This window comes from Pinus tabuliformis, chromosome 5_1 (genome assembly GCF_031772625.1).
Source record: "Pinus tabuliformis cultivar Carrire ecotype Pingquan chromosome 5_1, CPIR1, whole genome shotgun sequence".
NCBI classification, from domain to species: Eukaryota; Viridiplantae; Streptophyta; class Pinopsida; order Pinales; family Pinaceae; genus Pinus; species Pinus tabuliformis.
This window is the reverse complement of record NC_142305.1, coordinates 573,491,509-573,511,763: the sequence shown is the minus strand read 5'-3', so window position 1 is coordinate 573,511,763 and position 20,255 is coordinate 573,491,509.

The following is a 20,255-nucleotide window of genomic DNA, read 5'->3' as shown; positions in this document are numbered from 1 at the left end:
ATTATTACCAGTTAATCCCCAGGTATGTTGCATGTCATCCCTCAAGTTTCCTTTTGTTTTAACTGACATATTTCTTGCCATCCATGTCACCATGTCTCCAAATCTACTAGGTATTCATCCACCTCTCAGCAGTTCAGGATCAATGGCCTCTAAGAGAGCAGGATCAAAGGACACTGACAGAAGCACAATTGGAGCAGTAGTTGAGCAAGTGTCTACAAGTTTTCCGATCTATGAAGACACCAAGTTGATGGTAGACAAGGACATCAAGCTGAAATTGAAAGAGGTCAATGATGCATTCGCAGGCACATTTAGGGAAGATCTCAAAGACCGTGAAGTCTATGTGAACATTCACAAGTCCGGCTTGTACCAGATTGCATGCAGGTATCCCACGTTCCCGTGTGTGGACATTATACATTGGATCGTCTCGCACACTGATCCCGAGATGATGACATTGAGCAGTGTTAGCGGGGTGGAGATTGCTACCTTCTAGGCACAATATTATCAACAGATGTATCATATGTCGAAGCTAATGATCACCATGGAGACACCCTTCAGCATACCCAGCAACAATTCCAACTCCAGGGATATCTAGAAGAACTTGGTGAAGGAGCCTACCAAATTCAAGATGACACCCAACCAGGTTTACAAGACAAAGATACTACGGAAGGTGTATCAATACTTGGTCATCTTTGCATGTCACTTGTATGGCCAAGAGAGCACGGAAACCTTTCCGTAGAGTTGGGTGATTGTGTTGGACCAACTGACCTGTGAAGGCGAAGCATGCAACTGGTCTGACATGCTGACTCATAGGCTGAAGGAATAAGTATCAAGAGCTTGGAAGCCACCCAAAGGTCAGCAAGAAGAAATCTACATGTCCACTTACATTTTGGATGCAATACGTGCCCGTCAGGAGTTCCTGGGTTTGAAGTGGGCATGGAAAATGGCGGAAACCTCTGTCAATACTTATTGTAAAATGTTGTCTGAATGCATCTTCAAAGGAGTTATCACACAGTTGTCAAATCATTTTGTCATCCCAGTGTACAAGATGATATTTGAGCAAGATCCACCTTGCATGTCGAAGGAAGCAATGGAGGCACTGATCAACATAGCGGATTGGTATGCCTTATTGTCTAGCACCTTCACACGGATGTACAATGCGAAGAATCCTCTACATGTTTTGTCAAAGTTTTCCATGGACAAGCTCATCATGCAAGAAGTATCATACCACATCTCGACAGGACTATCAGCTAAGCTGCACTGGAAGAAGAAGGCACCTTGGTCCACTCTTCCATTGTGGATCGGGTTATACGAGATACAGAACTTCAAGCACGTGCATGTAGAAGCAGAGGAGATCAAGAAATATCCTTTTGATGCCCAAAGCTTCAATCCGTATGACCCACATTGTTTTCTAAAAGATCACTGCACAAGAGTATTGTTTTAGTGGATCCACAGGGCATGTCATTGGGTGGAGGAAGACCCATGGAGATATTTTTATAGCTTCTCCAGGCCCAATGAACCAATCGGCATCATTGTGGAATCGTTATCGAAGCAACATCCAGGAGAGCACTAGCAGTAGCAGCAGCAGAGGTAAATGTTGAAAATAGCAACAAGAAATGATAAAAATAGAATCCATAATATTCCAATTTTAATTTGTCCTTGAATTAAAATTGTGAATTAAATTCGAATTTAGTCACCAGCTGCTTGAAAAATAATTAATTAATTCATCTTGAGTTAATTTGTTGGAGAAATTCAAGTTAGAAGTATTTCTGAAGTCATGTAATAGTTATCCCTTAAATTAAGGAGATAAGGTTGAGTTATATTTGAGTTGTAATAAGTTAGCTCAGTTTACTGAGTTAAGTCTGGTTAAATTAGTTCCAAAATATTTGAGGAACTAATTGTGAGTTATTAGTAAGTTGATGCATGCATGCACTCAACTAGTGTACTCCAGATAACAGAAGATTCCCTCATTAGAAACTCATGCATGTCTATTTTGAGAAAGACCCAGTTGAGCTAAATGTTAAGGACAGTGTACTATCAGTAGCATGTGTTTGCCTATAAAGGAAACTCATGCATGCATTGAAGGTAAGGTTCCTTGAGGATTGTGCAGTTCTAACAATGTGTTAGAGCAATGTGTGAGAGTAGTGTTACACTGGGTGAAGGAGATCATCCCAGACGTAACTGCGCAAGGAAATAGGAGCTTGGAGGGTAGAGGAGAAGCCTTGCAAGAAGCTTTGATGCTTGTGAGCATCCAGGAGTGTACTGAGAGCTGGTTAGCTGTGAGAGCTAAGGTTTTGTGTAATCCTGATATATTTCCACCTTGTATTATAATATAGATAGCGAAGTTTTTAGCTGAGGCTTTCCCAGAGTAGTCTTTTATGTTTCATGTGCATTGATTCTTCTTCTGGTTATATGTGTTCAGCTCTGATTTAGCTCGATCTTTAAGCTTCCACAAGTTTGATAGTAGAAGTAGATTATAGTATTTTGCTTTGGTATATTGCATTATCGAGTTAATCTATAGTCGGATTTTCTACATATTAGATCTTAGAGGTAGAATTGTAGAGAATTTGCAGAATTTCGACATGGTATCGAAACTAGTTGATCTATAGAGAAATTTCTACATGGTATCAGAGCCAAGTTTATCGGAGCAGTGAACAGTCTACTGAGAAGAGAATTCGAAGTTTGAAGTTCAGGGTTGCAGGTGCAAATCGAATTCATATCATACTTTAGGTTGGTCAATGGTGTTCTATGGCTTGAGACTCAAGTATGCCTTGGAAGGCGGCTCGAATTACATAGCATGGAAAGATAGAATGGAAGCTGTATTAGAAGACAATAGCTTGAAGGATTTCATTGATCAAGAAATCCAAAAGCTAGCTTCAACTAATGCACAAGAGTTGGCTGAGTGGAAGAAGTGTGTGGCGAGGACGAGACAGGTCATCCTTGAGGGAGTTCGAGACCATATTGTCTCGAGTATCCATGGGAAGGATACTCCATATTCAATGTGGAAGACATTGAAGGACCTCTACCAAAACAGTAGCGACCAGAGGAAAATGGCGCTCAAGGACAAGCTTCGAAGAATCAAGATGGAGAACTGTGATACTATTTCCACATATCTAAACAAGCTTACCACTTGCAGAGATGAGCTTAGCAATGTGGGAATAACTACTTCTGATGATGATATGGTGAGCCTCTCTCTCCTTGGCCTTCCAAAGAGCTGGAATAGCTACCAGGACTCTATGAATGGAAGGGAGAAACTGTCAGATTGGGAACGACTGTGGTCGGATCTCATGCAAGAGGAGACCAGGAGGAGCACACGAGATGGTTCTTCATCCAAGGATGATGAAGTAAATCTGACCTTAGCAAGGCAAGGAAAGGGAAGGAGAATGATTCTCACTCCAAATCGAATTATTCTCATGGAGGGAAGAAGGTTGACAAGTCTAAAGTGAGATGCTTTAATTGTCATGCGATGGGTCATTATGCAATAAATTTCCCGTCGAAGAAGTCCAAGAAGGGATCCTCGGAAGGATCTGAAGGTGAGGCATTAGCCTCTCAGTTCGAGATGGACTTCACCCTCATCGAATGCATGGTGTCATCAATGATGGGTTGTGGTTGGTTTCTTGATAGTGGAGCCTCATTCCACATGACCGGCGATAAAAGTTTATTCAGTACCTTGGAGGAGAAAGACCTCAAGGAGAAAGATCTCAACATACAGCCGCAGAAGAAGTCTCAGACAATTGTGGAGGAGCCACAATTGAAGATGCTAAGAGGAGACCGAGTGGAGGCATCCACTCATGCAAAGACCTCCAATAGGGGGAAATTTCGAGCCAAGTGGGCAAAGGGATCACATACATACATACCTCCAGGTGTGAGGTGGGGCGAAGTGAAGTGATAGTCTCAAGAAGTCTGAAATTGGACAGGGTCCATTGAGAGGTTTTATCTCATGGATCGTACCTTGCTACGGGAGCCCAAAGTACATAGTAGCGGGAGGAATCAGTGGGATTGATGCAGTCAAAGATCAAAGTGACAGAGGCTATAGCAGTCAGATAGTGAAGAGTGCAGAGAAGGATTGACAACAGTGCAGAAAGGCAGAGTCAGCAGAAGCGCAAAGTTTTCAGTCGATAGAGGCAATAGCAGTCAGAGACTTTGATGACAGATGCATTATATTGATTCAGGTTGGATGCTTTTTTTTGTTTCTGAAGTTGTTGGAGCAACAACACTAGAGAGAAGTGTTGCATGCAGAACATTCCAAAGGTTCAAGATTGGGATCGAGTTGAATTCCTTTCTTGTTGAGAGGGAGTGTTGAAAACAGCAACAAGAAATGATAAAAACATAATCCAGAATATTCCAATTTTAATTGTCCTTGAATTAAAATTGTGAATTAAATTCGAATTTAGTCTCACCAGCTGCTTGAAAAATAATTAATTAATTCATCTTGAGTTAATTAGTTGGAGAAATTCAAGTTAGAAATCTTTCTGAAGTCATGCAATAGTTATCCCTTAAATTAAGAAGATTATCCCTTAATTAAGGATATAAGGTTGAGTTATATTTGAGTTGTAATTAGTTAGCTCAGTTTACTGAGTTAAGTCCAGTTAAATTAGTTCCAAACTGTTTGAGGAACTAATTGTGAGTTATAAGTCAATTGATGCACACATGCACTCAACTAATGTACTCCATGTAACTGAAGATTCCCTCATCAGAAACTCATGCATGTATATTCTGAGAAAGACCCAGTTGAGCTAGATGTCAAGGACAGTGTACTATCAGTTGCATGTGTTTTCCTATAAAGGAAACTCATACATGCAGTCAAGGTAAGGTTCCTTGAGGATTGCACAGTTCTGACAGTGTGTTAGAGCAGTGTGCAAGAGCGGTGTTACACTAGGTGAAGGAGATCATCCCAGAGGTAACTGCACAAGGAATAGGATCTTGGAGGGAAGAGGAGAAGGCTTTTGAGAAGCTTTGATTGCCTATGAGCATCCAGGAGGATTGTACTAAGAGTTGGTTAGCTGTGAGAGCTAAGGTTTTGTGTAATCCTGATATATTTCCACCTTGTATGATAATACAGATAGCGGGGTTTTTAGCTGAGGCTTTCCCCAGAGTATTCTTTTGTGTTTCATGTGCATTGATTCTTCTTTTGGTTGTATGTGTTCAGGTCTGATTCAGCTCGATCTTTAAGCTTCCGCAAGTTTGATAATAGAAGTAGATTATAGTATTTTGCTTTGGTATATTGCATTATCAGATTTTCTACATAGATCTCAGAGGTATAATTGTAGAGAATTTGCAGAATTTCTACATGGATTCGGAAGAAGAGTAGGTTCCAAGCAGCCAAGGAGACATTGAGATCCTTGGAGACAATCTGGAAGGATACATGCACAACATATCATTCGACGAGTTGTAGCATAGAGTTGTGCAATCTCGCAGAGTGTCTACTCCATATGACAACACATCTCCTACACAGTTTGAGGAACAAGTGATATTGTCTGCGCAAACATCCATCAGCATTGGTTGATGCTACCAGAGCATATGTCGAAGCCACTATCTTGAGTGCTCACTTCCTAATAGTAGAGAAAGAGTGAATGGCTAAGGAGTTACAGATGGCCAAGAAGGGAGGAGAACTAGTTACAGCATTCGCCTGACCAGAGTTGAAGAAGGAAATACTGGATGAATTATTGTCCCTTGAGACAGTCATGCAAGTGTTGTATTCCAAGTTTGGTACCGTTAATAATGCAGTTGTCCATCTCAACAGTTGGCAATAGCGATGTGCTAGGAGAGTACATATCTTGTCAGATGTGCATGTTGTTGTTGATTACATGCAAACATGGACAATGAGATACAAGGGAGCCTCGTTACACTTGCCTAAGATGATGAAGCCCATAGCGGTTCAGCTGAAGGAACGCATCTGGAGTCAGATCCAAAACTATGAAGATCTCTCGCAACTCATCACTAGTTTGCAGGCTTCCCATGCATAGGTATTCAAGGAGTATGGATGTTGTTGACTCGTACTTTGACAAGTTGATGCGCATAGCCACCAACGCAGACTTGGTGATTAATGTAGACACCATGCATCAGTATGTCGTTGGTCCAGCCGCACTCAAGACAATGATGCACATGTTATCAGACGATTTGGACAGAGAAGCCAAAGAAATGTACCCAGATGCAATGGAGGCAAGAGTTCATTTCCAGAAAGATGTCATCACATAGTACACGGACACCATCGCGGACTACCAAGCTTGGCATTAGTTCGCCATCGTCGACCATCATGCGGATGTCCAAGAGTTGGTCTTCCCACAGTTGTATGAATCATATTGATTTCTTGCATGGCTTGCTCAAGCCTATTTCGTCTCACATGGGTACATGTGCAGATTGTATGTAACGTCTTGTCAAGTGGAAGTTCAAGTTTCGATAGTTGGATGTAACAATCATAGAGTATATTAAGAGTCATGAGGATAGATGAAGGGTAATGTCGATGGCCACCCCACCCTTTTCTATATATACTCCCTCATAACTCATTGTAGAGGCTTTTGGTCAGCTAAGCTTCTGATAGGAGTATCTTAGAGAAAGCTTGGAGAGTATTGTAACGAGCCTTAGCTTCTCCACTGTGCATAACTAGTATATCTCTTTGGAGGAGCAGGCAGCAGTGAATGTAACATTCCGCTATCAGAACTAGTGGTTGGTTTTGGTTGTATTGTATGATTGGAACTTTCACTTCTTAATATAACAGAGCCAACACATTTCATGCATATGTCATACTATATTTCAACTATATTGTTTACTCTAAATGATATATGTATATGTTTTCTTACGCATGCATGTGTAGCTATTTTTTGTATATGTATGTATGAATCTTACTGAAATGTGATGTTGGTTTAACCATCACTTTGAATTGCCATCTTACTTTCCATCGAGATTGTGATGCATCTTTTCTCGTGTGTTCCCTTCTTATCTCCGTGCTTTCACAGATTTCCTAGCGGCACACTCACCTCACCCTTTGTGTGTTAGAACTACTCATGCACCTTCCTCGACTTGTTGTTGTCACACCCTTACTACCAAAAAGGACATCTTACTTGCCTCTGTGCGAAACCACGGTCAAGGCGATACCTTACGACCCACTGTAGGAATTTACAGGGTAAGTTCCTCAGAAAGAACACCAAAAGGACACCGCTCACAACCAGATCACAGATCAATACACCAGTATTTTTGACGTGGTTAAAACCCTCAAAGAGGGAAATAGTCCACAGCCTGCGCCAACGTGGCTACTACAGGCAATTTATTAATCAAAGAATGAAAATTTACATAAGCTTCTCTCATGCACGGATTACACGAACAATGACCCTCCATGCGCTTTAAATAGAACTCATGGACCAATCGGGTGTCAAGCCACGGATCAAGTGTCGGTAATGCCGAGGAGAGAGTGAACCGTCGGATCACTACATATCGTGACCGTCGGATTGTAAGTTACAAAATGTACAACGGTAAAGAAACACACTTTACCTAACTCTATACCTAACTCTAGACTAGACCAAGTTGAACTTAACTATTTCCTATGTGTCGGAATATCCTAACATCCCCCCTTAAGAACAACTTGGGATAGGATAGAAGGATTTACAAATATGACACAATAGGAGAAGTAAGGAGGCACTAGAGCCTATCCCCCCTTAGTGACAACTTCCTGAACTCCAAGCATATATTGAAGTTTAGTGAACTTCGCCTCTGTGAGAGCCTTTTTGAAGATGTCTGCAACCTGATCATCTGTTGAACAATATTGCACTTCAAGAACATGGTCATGAATGAGCTTTCTAATGAAGTGCATGTGTAGTTCAATGTGTTTGATGTGCTGATGTTCGACTGGATTTTTGCATAGCTGAATGGCACTTTGATTATCACACCAAAGTGTGGTTGGATGCTGCTGCTCAAAGCCAAACTCTGATAGGATCTGACGAAGCCACAAGGCTTCCTTACTGGCTTCCACGGCACCACGATACTCTACTTCTGCTGATGAAAGAGAAATGGCAGCCTGTTTCTTACAAGCCCATGTAATAGGTCCTGAACCAAGAGTGAAGACATAACCAGCAGTAGACTTCTGATCATCAGGGTCACCAGCCCAATCAGAATCAGTGAAACCAACTAATAGAGGAGCTGCTTTGGCACTGTAATGAATCCCAAACTGTATTGTACCTCGAACATAACGAAGTATTCTTTTAGCTGCTTTCCAATGACTTTCACGGGGGTTTTGCATAAAACGAGCAACAAGGCCAACAGCAAAGGAAAGGTCAGGACGAGTATGGGTTAAATACAAGAGTTTTCCTACAAGGTGACGGTATAAGGTAGCATCAACTTCAGGAGAAGTACAAGAGACTGAAAGTTTGACTCCAGACTGAAAGGGAGAAGGGGCTGGCTTACAGTCTTCCATGTGAAAATGACGAAGAATATCACAAGCATACTTGGACTGGGAAAGGGAAATACCCTCCTTGGATTGCAAGACTTGAAGACCGAGAAAATAGTGTAAGTGTCCTAAGTCTGTCATTTCAAATTTCTTTTTAAGGCTGGACTTCACATGGTTTATAAGGTTGGGATCACTACCAGTAAGAATAAGATCATCAACATAAAGAACAAGGATGATAAGAGAGTTGCCCACTTTCTTGGTGTAGACAGTATTGTCAGAATAACACCTAGAAAAGCCAGATTCTAAAAGAAAGCTATCCATTTTGGCATACCAAGCCCGAGGAGCTTGCTTGAGACCATAAAGGGATTTCTTAAGTCGACATACAAGGCTAGAGTCTGTTTGGATGAAGCCAATGGGTTGTTCCATATAGATTTCTTCATGCAAGTCCCCATGCAAGAAAGCAGATTTAACATCCATCTGATGGACTTCCCATTTTAAAGAGGCAGCAAGGGAAAGAACAAGGCGGATAGAGTTCATTTTGGCAACAGGGGAGAAGGTTTCAGTGTAGTCAATGCCTTCAACCTGTGAAAAGCCCTTAGCAACAAGACGAGCTTTATGTTTATCTACTTTCCCATCTGGTCCATACTTGGTTCTGTAAACCCATTTACATCTAACAAGTTTGCGTCCCTTTGGTAGAGGAACAAGATCCCATGTATCATTTGCCAACAATGAATGATATTATTCATTCATAGCTGCTTCCCAATGTGGATGGCCTGAAGCTTCTGCAAAAGTGTCAGGATCATGATTTACTGGAGCTTGAGCCAGTAAAGAAGAGGCTCTTTCAAACTGAGAACGTGTACGTCGCTGATCTGTAGGATCACCGGCAAGATCACCTGCTGCATCCCGAGTAGCACGGACCCATCTTGGAAGTTGAGGATCCTGAGAAGGTGGGGGAGGATTTTCATCCTCACTTTCATCATCTGAAGAAGAAATGTTTTCAAAAGTAGAAGAGATAGGAAGAGGTGGCACATCCGCCGGACTAGGCTCACAGGCCGATTTATTTTCATCAAATTTTACATCTCTTCTAATGATAACATTTTTGGACTTAAATGGAATAAGTCTATAACCTTTTACATCTTCAGAATATCCAACAAAAGTACATTTCTCACTCTTAGGTTCTAAAGCTTTATGCTTTTCATCTGGAATATGGGCCCATGCTTCACTTCCAAAAACACGAAAGTGACTTACATCTGGTTTAATGGAACTCCAAGCTTCTTCTGGAGTGAGATTCTTTAGAACCTTAGTAGGAGTGCGATTTATTATATAATTTGCACAATTAATTGCTTCAGCCCAAAAACTAAGACTGAGTCCTTCAGATTGCAGCATACAATTAGCCATTTCCTTTAAGGTGCGATTTTTCCTTTCAGCTACACCATTTTGTTGTAGAGTGTATGGAACAGTATGTTGCATTTGAATTCCATTTTCGGTGCAAAAGTTGATGAATGTGTTTTTAACATATTCTCCACCATTATCAGTTCTTAGCTTAAGAATTTGATGTCCAGATTGCTTTTCAACAAAGGCTTTGAAGGCCAAAAATGTGTTAAATACTTCGCTCTTGAGTTTTAAGAAGTATACCCAAGTGCGTCTGGAGAAATCATCAATGAAAGTTAAGAAATACTTGCAGCCAGAGAATGAAGCAACAGGAAGTGGACCACATAAATCACTGTGCACAAGCTGTAAAGGGGCTGAGGCGTGCCAAGAGGCACGTTTTTCAAAACTGTCCCGATGATGTTTTCCGAGTACACATCCGGAACAAACACCATCTCTGCAAGATACCATAGGAAGACCTGTCACCATATTTTCTTTACATAGATGCTGAAGGGAGCGATAGTTTAAGTGACCAAATCGCTCATGCCAAAGTTTGCTCACTTCATCATTATGAGCAACAAATACTGAGGGAAGATTTGATGACCCAAAGTTGTGAAACTTATACAACCTTGTGGAATCATCAGCAATACCAGTGGCTAGAATCTGTTTAGGATCTCTCAGATCCTTGATTACAACATCATGAGGTGAAAATTCAACAATTTTACCTTCACCTGAATGATTTATCTGATATACAGATAGAAGGTTGCAGGATAAGGTTGGAACACATAATACATCATTAAACTGACCATTGTCTAGATGAACAGTTCCAGTCCCTACAACATTAAGAGATCTATCATCACCAACATATATATTTTTGGTGTTACAATCATTTAAAGAAGAAAACATGGCTTGGTTTTTGGCCATGTGATAAGAGGCTCCAGAATCAATGAGCCACTCATGAGAATGAGAAGAAGAAGATACATTTAATGCATAACTAGACTGAGATGATTGACAACGACATGCAGAAAGTGACATTCCTGAAGTTGAAGTTGAAGTATGCTCCACATGGATGTTATGTTTCTTCATTGCGGCTTCCAAGGCTTCCATCTTCTTAAAGCATTAAGATTCTAAGTGGCCATCTCGATTACAAAAGTTACGATGTTTATCAGTCTTCTTCCATTTGTTTTTATTGGTCTTATCATTTCGCTGGAATGATCTTTCATTTTGAGGCTGAGTTTGCTTAGGACCCTTGTTTGGTTTAGGACCATTCTTTTTAGGATATGACTTCTTAGGATTCTTTGAATTTGGTTGTTGCTGGGCGGCTAACGCTTTCTTGGAAGAGTTTCCAAGATTAAGAAGACCAAGGTGTAAGAGTTTTTCTTGTTCTCTTATTAAAGAATCACAAAAAGAATCAAAGGAAGGGGCCTTGTAGTCTTTTCCTTGACAAATGAAAGCTTCCCTTGTAGAATGGAAGGTGGAAACAAATACAGAGTAGGCTGGTCCCAACTTAGTAAGGATGGAATAAATAAGGTTACTATCTTCTTTCTTAACCTTAACACCTTCCAAGAGATATCTAAGGGTCTTGAATTTGGACAAAAAATCTTCAATGCAAGAAAAATTATTAGGATCCAATGTAAGCAACTCATTTTCAAGTTGATGGGCACTAATTTCATTTTTAATCCCAAAAACTTTAGTGATTTGTTCCAATGCTTCATGAGGAGTTTCAAGTTCTGCAATATGGAATCTAAGATCAGGAGAAATAGACATCCCTATCAAACCACGTGCTTGATCTTGTCTATTTTCCCATTTTGCAGCCTTGTCTTCATCTTTTGGTTTCTTCTCTTGGCCTGTGGCTATTCTGTAGAGACCTTTACTTCTAAGTAAATCTTCCATGTAGGATATCCATTGGAAGTAGTTAGTGCTGTCAAGAATGACTTGGCATGGACTTTCCATTTTTTTTTTTTAAACTGAAGCTGAAGATGCTGAAAGTAAGTGTTCCAATGGATAGATCTCGAAAAATTAGGCTGTTTTAAAAAAAACGGCTCTGAAAAAGGCTTCCGGATGAAGAAGTTATGGCTTTTTGAAAAACAATTGTTGAAGTTGCCGGCAAAGTGCGCGAATGTGCGGGAATGAAATAATCCGCCCCCACAAAATGGAGACTTGAACCCAAGACCTCTACTCTCTTAAAATAGCTTTGAACCAATTGATCTATACAAAAAATTTGAGAGAGAGAGAGAGGGAGCGGGGGGGGGGGCTTGGTTTGCGTGCTTGCCTTGAGAAAGCTCTTTTTCCCTACAAAACACAAAACACAAAACCCAACACGGACATGCAAAGAAAACGAACCTTATGGCTCGAAGTTAGTTTTAGCCAAAAAACTAGATATTTTCAAAAATGAACCTTGCGGCTCAAAGTTAGCTTTAGCCGAAAAACTAAATATTTTTCTCAATGTTTCTGATTTTCCGAGATCACACTAAGGTGCAGGGAAAAGAGCATACGCATGAGAAAAAATCCTTCCTTTCTGTTTCTGATTTTCCCAGATCGCACAGAGTCGCAGGGCAAAGAGCATACGCAGAAATGAAATGTATAGATTCGGTTAAAAAAAAAAGGTAAATAAATCGAAACCAAAATAAGCAGAGAGAAAATAACAGTAAACTGCAAATAAAGATTGTATACCTCCAGATCTTAAAAATGACGCAGCTAGGGCTACCGGAAACCTTTTCGCATGAAACGAAAGGGGTTCCTCACTGGAACATATGCTCCGAACACAACAGAGCAGTCCTCTCGGCCCGAAAGCAGTCAGAAACAGCAGATCTAGGAAACGGCAGTCGAATGCAGTTCTACCGGCTTCAGATTTGGATCACCAACGGACGCGGCCCTCAAATAGCTCTGATACCATGTAGGAATTTACAGGGTAAGTTCCTCAGAAAGAACACCAAAAGGACACCGCTCACAACCAGATCACAGATCAATACACCAGTATTTTTGACGTGGTTAAAACCCTCAAAGAGGGAAACAGTCCACTGCCTGCGCCAACGTGGCTACTACAGGCAATTTATTAATCAAAGAATGAAAATTTACATAAGCTTCTCTCATGCACGGATTACACGAACGATGACCCTCCATGCGCTTTAAATAGAACTCATGGACCAATCGGGTGTCAAGCCACGGATCAAGTGTCGGTAATACCGAGGAGAGAGTGAACCGTCGGATCACTACATATCGTGATCGTCGGATTATAAGTTACAAAATGTACAACGGTAAAGAAACACACTTTACCTAACTCTATACCTAACTCTATACTAGACCAAGTTGAACTTAACTATTTCCTATGTGTCGGAATATCCTAACACCCACTGCTCGGAATCCTACACCAAACAGTGTGAGGTCTAGTTGGGACTTCTTACCGGGGAGATCCCCTGACATGTTGGCGGGTCCAGCACCGTAAACAAACCCTCACTATATATTCTTTCAGTTTCCTTAATTGTAGTACAATTTACTATTTTGGGAAAATTTTCATGTATTGAACTTTTGAAGTCGTTTTGAGGCCCTAAACGATGTTTTTCTAGAAAATAGGAAAACCAATATCATATGGTACATGTTTGTATTCGAAAGTTGTAGTACTCATATAGATGTTGTGTGTGGAGCATGATTGTTCAGAGGTCTTTGTTTCAGCCGGATGTATACCCCAGGAAGTTTGTACACCCCTCCACGCGGGGGGGTGCGGGGGGGACTTGTCCCCCCCACGGGGGTCCGGGGGGGGCCGATCCCCCCTAGCTGGGGGGTCCGGGGCCAGCGGTCCCCCGGCGGGGGCTCGGGGGCAGCGCCCCCGAAGCTAAAAACAAATGTAAAATTGCCTTGTAAAAATATAGTAATTTCTAGTCAATCTGGGCCGTTCATTAGGCAGATGATCTGACGGTAGAACTTATGTTTAGTTTAGGGTTTTTTGCCCTAGAAGGCAACCCCTCTCTTTGTATGAGGGCATTGTATTGGAGGCTGAGATATAGATGTGTATTCTGTGAGTGAGAAACAGAGAGGTGAGACTGTGAGAGAAAACAGAGGATATTACAGCGGATTTGTTGTAGGTTGTGTCTCTTCATTTTGCTGGATAATAGAAAGGAAGGACTGGCTGTTCGGGGTGGACGTAGCCCAAACTGGGTGAACCACGTATATCTGTGTCTCTCTTGTTTTGTGCGTTTTCTGTGTTTATATTTCTGCAATATTTTATGTGTTCCATTGCTCCATACTATATAATTTTCTAACAACTAGTATCAGATCCGAAGGTCTATTTGGCTGATAAACTCGCAGGAAAGAAGGGTTCCTGGTTTGAGTGGGAGCAATGGCGGAAGATGGTAAGTTTAGGGTCGATAAATTTAACGGCCAAAACTTCTCGCTGTGGAACATGCAGATGGAAGATTATCTGTATCAGAAAGATCTATACCTACCATTGGGCGGAAAAACAAAGATGCCGACGGGTATGAAAGACAAAGAATGGAACCTTCTCGATAGAAAGGCACTCGGAACAATACGGTTGTGCCTTGTTGCGTCAGTTGCCTTCAACATTTCGAAGGAAACCACGACAGAGGGTTTGATGCAAACGTTGTCGAAACTATATGAAAAACCCTCGGCCTCAAACAAGGTATTTCTTATGAAACGGTTATTTAATATGAATATGTCGGAAGGTGGATCTATTGAAAACCATTTAAATGATTTTAATACAGTTACAAGTCAGTTAAGTTCTGTAGGGGTAAACTTTGACGATGAAGTTAGAGATCTGTTATTCTTGTGCTCATTACCAGAAAGTTGGAATGGTTTGGTAATGGCCATTAGTAACTCCGTTTCCGGATCTAGTACTTTAAAGTTTGATGGTGTTGTCGGTGCTATCCTTAGCGAGGAAATGCGACGGAAAAGCTCCAGTGAGACATCGGGAAGTGCTTTGAGTGCAGAGTCTAGAGGAAGAAAAATGGAAAGAGGAAAGAGCTCAGGATATCGCAGTAAATCAAGGAAAGGCAGATCCAAGTCCAGATCGGGTATAGTGTGCTGGAAATGTGGAAATAAAGGACACCTAAAGAAAGACTGTAGATCTCGGAAGGGAAAAGAAGGAGATGCACAGCAAGAAAACAATCATGAAGCAAATGTGACAGGTGAGGTGTTACAAGATGCTTTGATTCTTTCTTTGGAAAATATTACTGATTCCTGGGTGGTAGATTCAGGGGCTTCATTCCATGCCACACCTGATAAGAAATACTTTCATGACTATGTTCAAGGAGATTTTGGACAAGTTCGTCTGGCTGATGATAAACCCTGTAAAATCGTTGGAATGGATAAGGTTCTTGTAAAACAGCAGAATGGAAACCAATGGCTATTAAAGGAGGTAAGGCATGTTCCAGATCTAAAGAAAAATCTAATTTCAACAGGGCAGTTAGGCGGTGAAGGTTGTGTGACAACTTTCACAGATAAAGCTTGGAAGGTCACCAAAGGAGCCCTGGTAATAGCAAAAGGCGAAAAGGTTGGTACATTGTATTTATGCAATTGTATTTCTAACTCTGTTAATGCTTTAACTTCCAAAGGAGCAGATGCAGCATTATGGCATCATAGGCTCAGACACATGAGTGAAAAGGGGATGAAGATTCTTCACTCAAGGAATTTGTTGCCGGGTTTGAAGAATGTTGATTTGGACTTCTGTGAGAATTGCATTTATGGAAAACAGAAGAGACTCAGATTTCTCAAAGTTGGGAAAGAAAAGAAGAATGAAAAATTAGAGCTTGTGCATATAGATGTATGGGGACCTGCTCAGGTATCATCTCTCGGTGGCTCTCGTTATTATGTTACTTTTATTGATGATGCAACTAGAAAAACTTGGATTTATTGTATTAAGAATAAATCTGATGTATTTGATACTTTCAAGAAATGGAAAGCTTTGGTTGAGATTGAGACAGGAAAGAAATTGAAGTGTCTTAGATCAAACAATGGAGGTGAATATTGCAGCAAAGAGTTTGATAGGTACTGTTCAGAGCATGGAATTCGCAGAGAGAAGACAGTTCCAAGAACACCACAAGAAAATGGTGTGTCAGAAAGGATGAACAGAACAATCATGGAGCGTGCAAGGTGCATGAGATTGCATGCAAGATTGCCTTTACAGTTTTGGGCAGATGCTGTAGATACTGTTGTTTATCTAATAAACAGAGGGCCTTCAAGTTCCTTGGATGGCGATGTTCCGGAGGAAGCATGGACAGGTAAAAAGGTAAACTACTCCTTTTTAAAGCCTTTTGGTTGTGAGGCCTTTGTCCATATTGATAAAGAAAATAGAACAAAGCTTGAGGCAAAGTCAAAGAAATGTACCTTTATTGGATATGGTGTTAATGATTTTGGTTATCGCTTATATGATTACGAAAATCACAAAATCATTAGGAGCAGAGATGTAATATTCAATGAAAAGGTCTTGTATAAGAATCAGTTGCAGGAAAAGAAACAGGAAAAGGAAAACAAGGAATACGCAGTTCTTGATGAAATCACTGAAAAAGGAAAGGTGCCTGAAAATAATAATAATCAACAACCACAACAACAGCAACCACCACAACAACAACAGGCACCCCAAACACCTGAAAGTGGTGTTAGAAGATCTACCAGGATAAGTAGACCCCCTGAACGATACTCTCCTTCATTATATTATTTATTGTTGGCTGATTCTGGTGAACCCGAATGTTATGAAGAAGCAATGTAGGTTGAAAGCAGGAAGAAGTGGGAGGTAGCCATGGAAGAAGAGATGGACTCCTTAATGCATAACCAGACTTGGGATTTAGTCAGGTTGCCTGCAGGAAAAACTACATTGAAGAATAAATGGGTTTACAGGTTGAAGGAAGAAGATGGAGGAAAACAGAGGTACAAAGCTAGACTTGTGGTGAAGGGGTTTGCACAGAAGAAAGGTATTGATTTTGATGAAATATTTTCTCCTGTTGTTAAAATGACTTCAATCAGAACTATTTTAAGTCTTGTAGCAGCTGAAGATTTGCATCTTGAGCAGTTAGATGTAAAGACAGCCTTTCTCCATGGGGATTTGGAGGAAGAGATATATATGCAGCAGCCACAAGGATATGAAGTAAAAGGGAAGGAGAAACTAGTGTGCAGGTTGAAGAAGAGCTTGTATGGCTTAAAACAGGCTCCAAGGCAGTGGTATCTAAAATTTGACAAGTTTATGTCTGAACAAGGTTATACTAGATGTCACTCTGATCATTGTGTTTATCTGAAAAAGCAAAATGATGGTAGCTATATTATATTGTTATTGTATGTGGATGACATGCTTGTTGCAAGATCTAACATGCAGGAAATAAATGTACTCAAAAGAAAATTAGCAAATTCATTTGCAATGAAGGATTTGGGAGCTGCAAAACAAATCCTTGGTATGAGAATCACTAGAGACAGGAAAAATCGCAAATTAACATTGTCTCAGAATGAGTACATACAAAAGGTGTTGAAAAGATTTAATATGCACAATGCAAAACCAATTAGTACACCTTTTGCTAGCCATTTCAAACTTAGTAAGGAAATGTGCCCAAAGACCCAAGAAGACATGGATTATATGTCTAAAGTTCCATATGCATCAGCAGTTGGAAGCTTAATGTATGCAATGGTCTGCACAAGGCCTGATATTGCACATGCAGTGGGAGTTGTAAGCAGGTACATGAACAATCCAGGAAAGGAACATTGGATGGCAGTGAAATGGATTCTCAGATATTTGAAAGGTACCACAAATCAAGCATTATGCTTTGGTGGTGCAAACATTTCTCTACAGGGATATGTTGATGCAGATATGGCAGGTGACAGGGATAACAGGAGGAGCACTACAGGATATGTATTTACTGTGAGTGGAACAGCTGTCAGTTGGATTTCAAAAATCCAAAGTGTTGTTGCACTTTCAACAACAGAAGCAGAGTATGTTGCTGCTACAGAGGCTAGTAAAGAAATGATTTGGTTACAAATGTTTATGGGTGAATTGGGTAAGGAGCATGATATGGGCACGTTATACAGTGATAGCCAAAGTTCCATTCATCTTGCAAAGAACTCAACCTTTCATTCTAGGACTAAACACATACAGCTCAAGTACCATTTCATACGATCAGTGTTGAAAGATGGAGAGTTGAAGCTGGAAAAGATACACACTAGCCAGAATCCTGCAGATATGCTAACAAAAGTTGTAACCAAGGAGAAACTGAGAATATGCTCAGTTTCAATTGGTCTTCAAGGATGACGATGAAGATGAGAAACAGCCAGGTCCAAAGAGGAGTCATTGTCCAGCAAATGAAGCAGCGGTGGAGTTTCTACAATCATTCTCCAAGTGGGAGATTGTTGTGTGTGGAGCATGATTGTTCAGAGGTCTTTGTTTCAGCTAGATGTATACCCCAAGAAGTTTGTACACCCCTCCACGCGGGGGGGTGCGGGGGGGACTTGTCCCCCCTGCGGGGGTCCGAGGGGGCCGATCCCCCCGGCTGGGGGGTCCGGGGGCCAGCGGTCCCCCGGCGGGGGCTCAGGGGCAGCGCCCCCGAAGCTAAAAACAAATGTAAAATTGCCTTGTAAAAATATAGTAATTTCTAGTCAATCTGGGTCGTTCATTAGGCAGATGATCTGACGGTAGAACTTATGTTTAGTTTAGGGTTTTTTGCCCTAGAAGGCAACCCCTCTCTTTGTATGAGGACATTGTATTGGAGGCTGAGATATAGATGTGTATTCTGTGAGCGAGAAACAGAGAGGTGAGACTGTGAGAGATAACAGAGGATATTACAGCGGATTTGCTGTAGGTTGTGTCTCTTCATTTTGCTGGATTATAAAAAGGAAGGACTGGCTGTTCGGGGTGGACGTAGCCCAAACTGGGTGAACCACGTATATCTGTGTCTCTCTTGTTTTGTGCATTTTCTGTGTTTATATTTCTACAATATTTTATGTGTTCCATTGCTCCGTAATATATAATTTTCTAACAACAGATATTTTTGATGAGGTATTGTACGCATCAAACGGAGATCGTATGCCAAAGTTACAACCTCGAGAAGTTGATGTACCAATTTACCCCAACGGGGCCCACAAACTTTTGACACTTCATCTCCTAGGGTTAGGTTTTTGGATGTTTATGGTTTTACATTTTTGGCAATTTTTCATGTATTGAACTTTTGAAGTCGTTTTGAGGCCCTAAACGTTGTTTTTCTAGAAAATAGGAAAACCAATATCATGTGGTACATTTTTGTAGTCGAAAGTTGTAGTACTCATATAGATATTTCTGATGAGGTATCGTGCGCATCAAACAAAGATCTTATGCCAAAGTTACGACCTCGAGAAGTTGATGTACCAATTTATCCCAACGGGGCCAACAGACTCTTGACACTTCATCTCCTAGGGTTAGTTTTTTGGATTTTCATGGTTTTACATTTTTTCTTAATAATAAATAGGCCTTTGAGCCTCATTATAACATAGTTCAGAAGGCATGTAGTTGTCATATCTCTTCTCAGAGATAAGCTACCATCGCCTGAGCTCGTTTATTTCCATTTTGCATGTAAACAGTTTTCAATACTTTGTTGTTAATGAATTGAAGTTGTTTTTTCATTGTATCTTTGTGTTTCTATTTATATATGTATTTCATTTGTTCCTTCATAAATATGGATCAAAGAAAGGGAGGTTATTTTTCCTTACTAATGGATGACTATCCTAATGCTATTATGTATTTAGAGTGACTATGCGGTTCTATAGTGAGTTTGGTGGAAGTGGAGGCTCTTTGAGTAGCAAACTCTTGAGCTGGAGTGCTCTCCTTCACTTGCTAATTTTTTTCTTCTTTTGTTATCATCGCAGCTCGAGGGTTCATGGTGAAGAAGAGTACTCAAGGAGTAGGTTGGGAGGTCAACCAATGAGTTGACAACATTCGGTCAGGATGCAGAATTTGCACATATGCATGAGGATTACATCAAGGGAGTGCAAGGAATTAGTGAATCTGACTTCAATCTCCATCCCCTTGGTGCATGGTATCAATGCTTTTAGAAAATTTCTCCTATGTGTATTATTATTGGTTGAAATAAACTATTGATTGTAGAGATTAAAGAAATGTCGTATAGTTGAAACATCCTTGGTTGTTGGTATATGTAAATTGATTTATTTATGTTTAATACATTATGTAGGTTGTCATTATTCAATGGAGGTTAATTTAAAAATAAATTCTATTATTTCTTATGATTTTTTGTAACTTTGTGCCTTGGAATGCATAACTTATTTTGCTTAAACAAATTTGGTATATGGTATCATGTGTATGAATAATTGTGGGTTATTTTATTTTTATTTTTTAAATGTATAAATTGTGTACTAAGGAATGGTTCCTACACTTGGTATTAGAAACTAAGTACTAGAAACTAAGTACATTGGAAAAACTTTAATTTAGAAAAAACCAATCTCCTTCGTGTTCTCATTCTTTTCTAGCAATGAATTTTATTTGAATGTGGCATTGGTCCTTATTAGCTATGTTTTTGTTCTAAGGTCA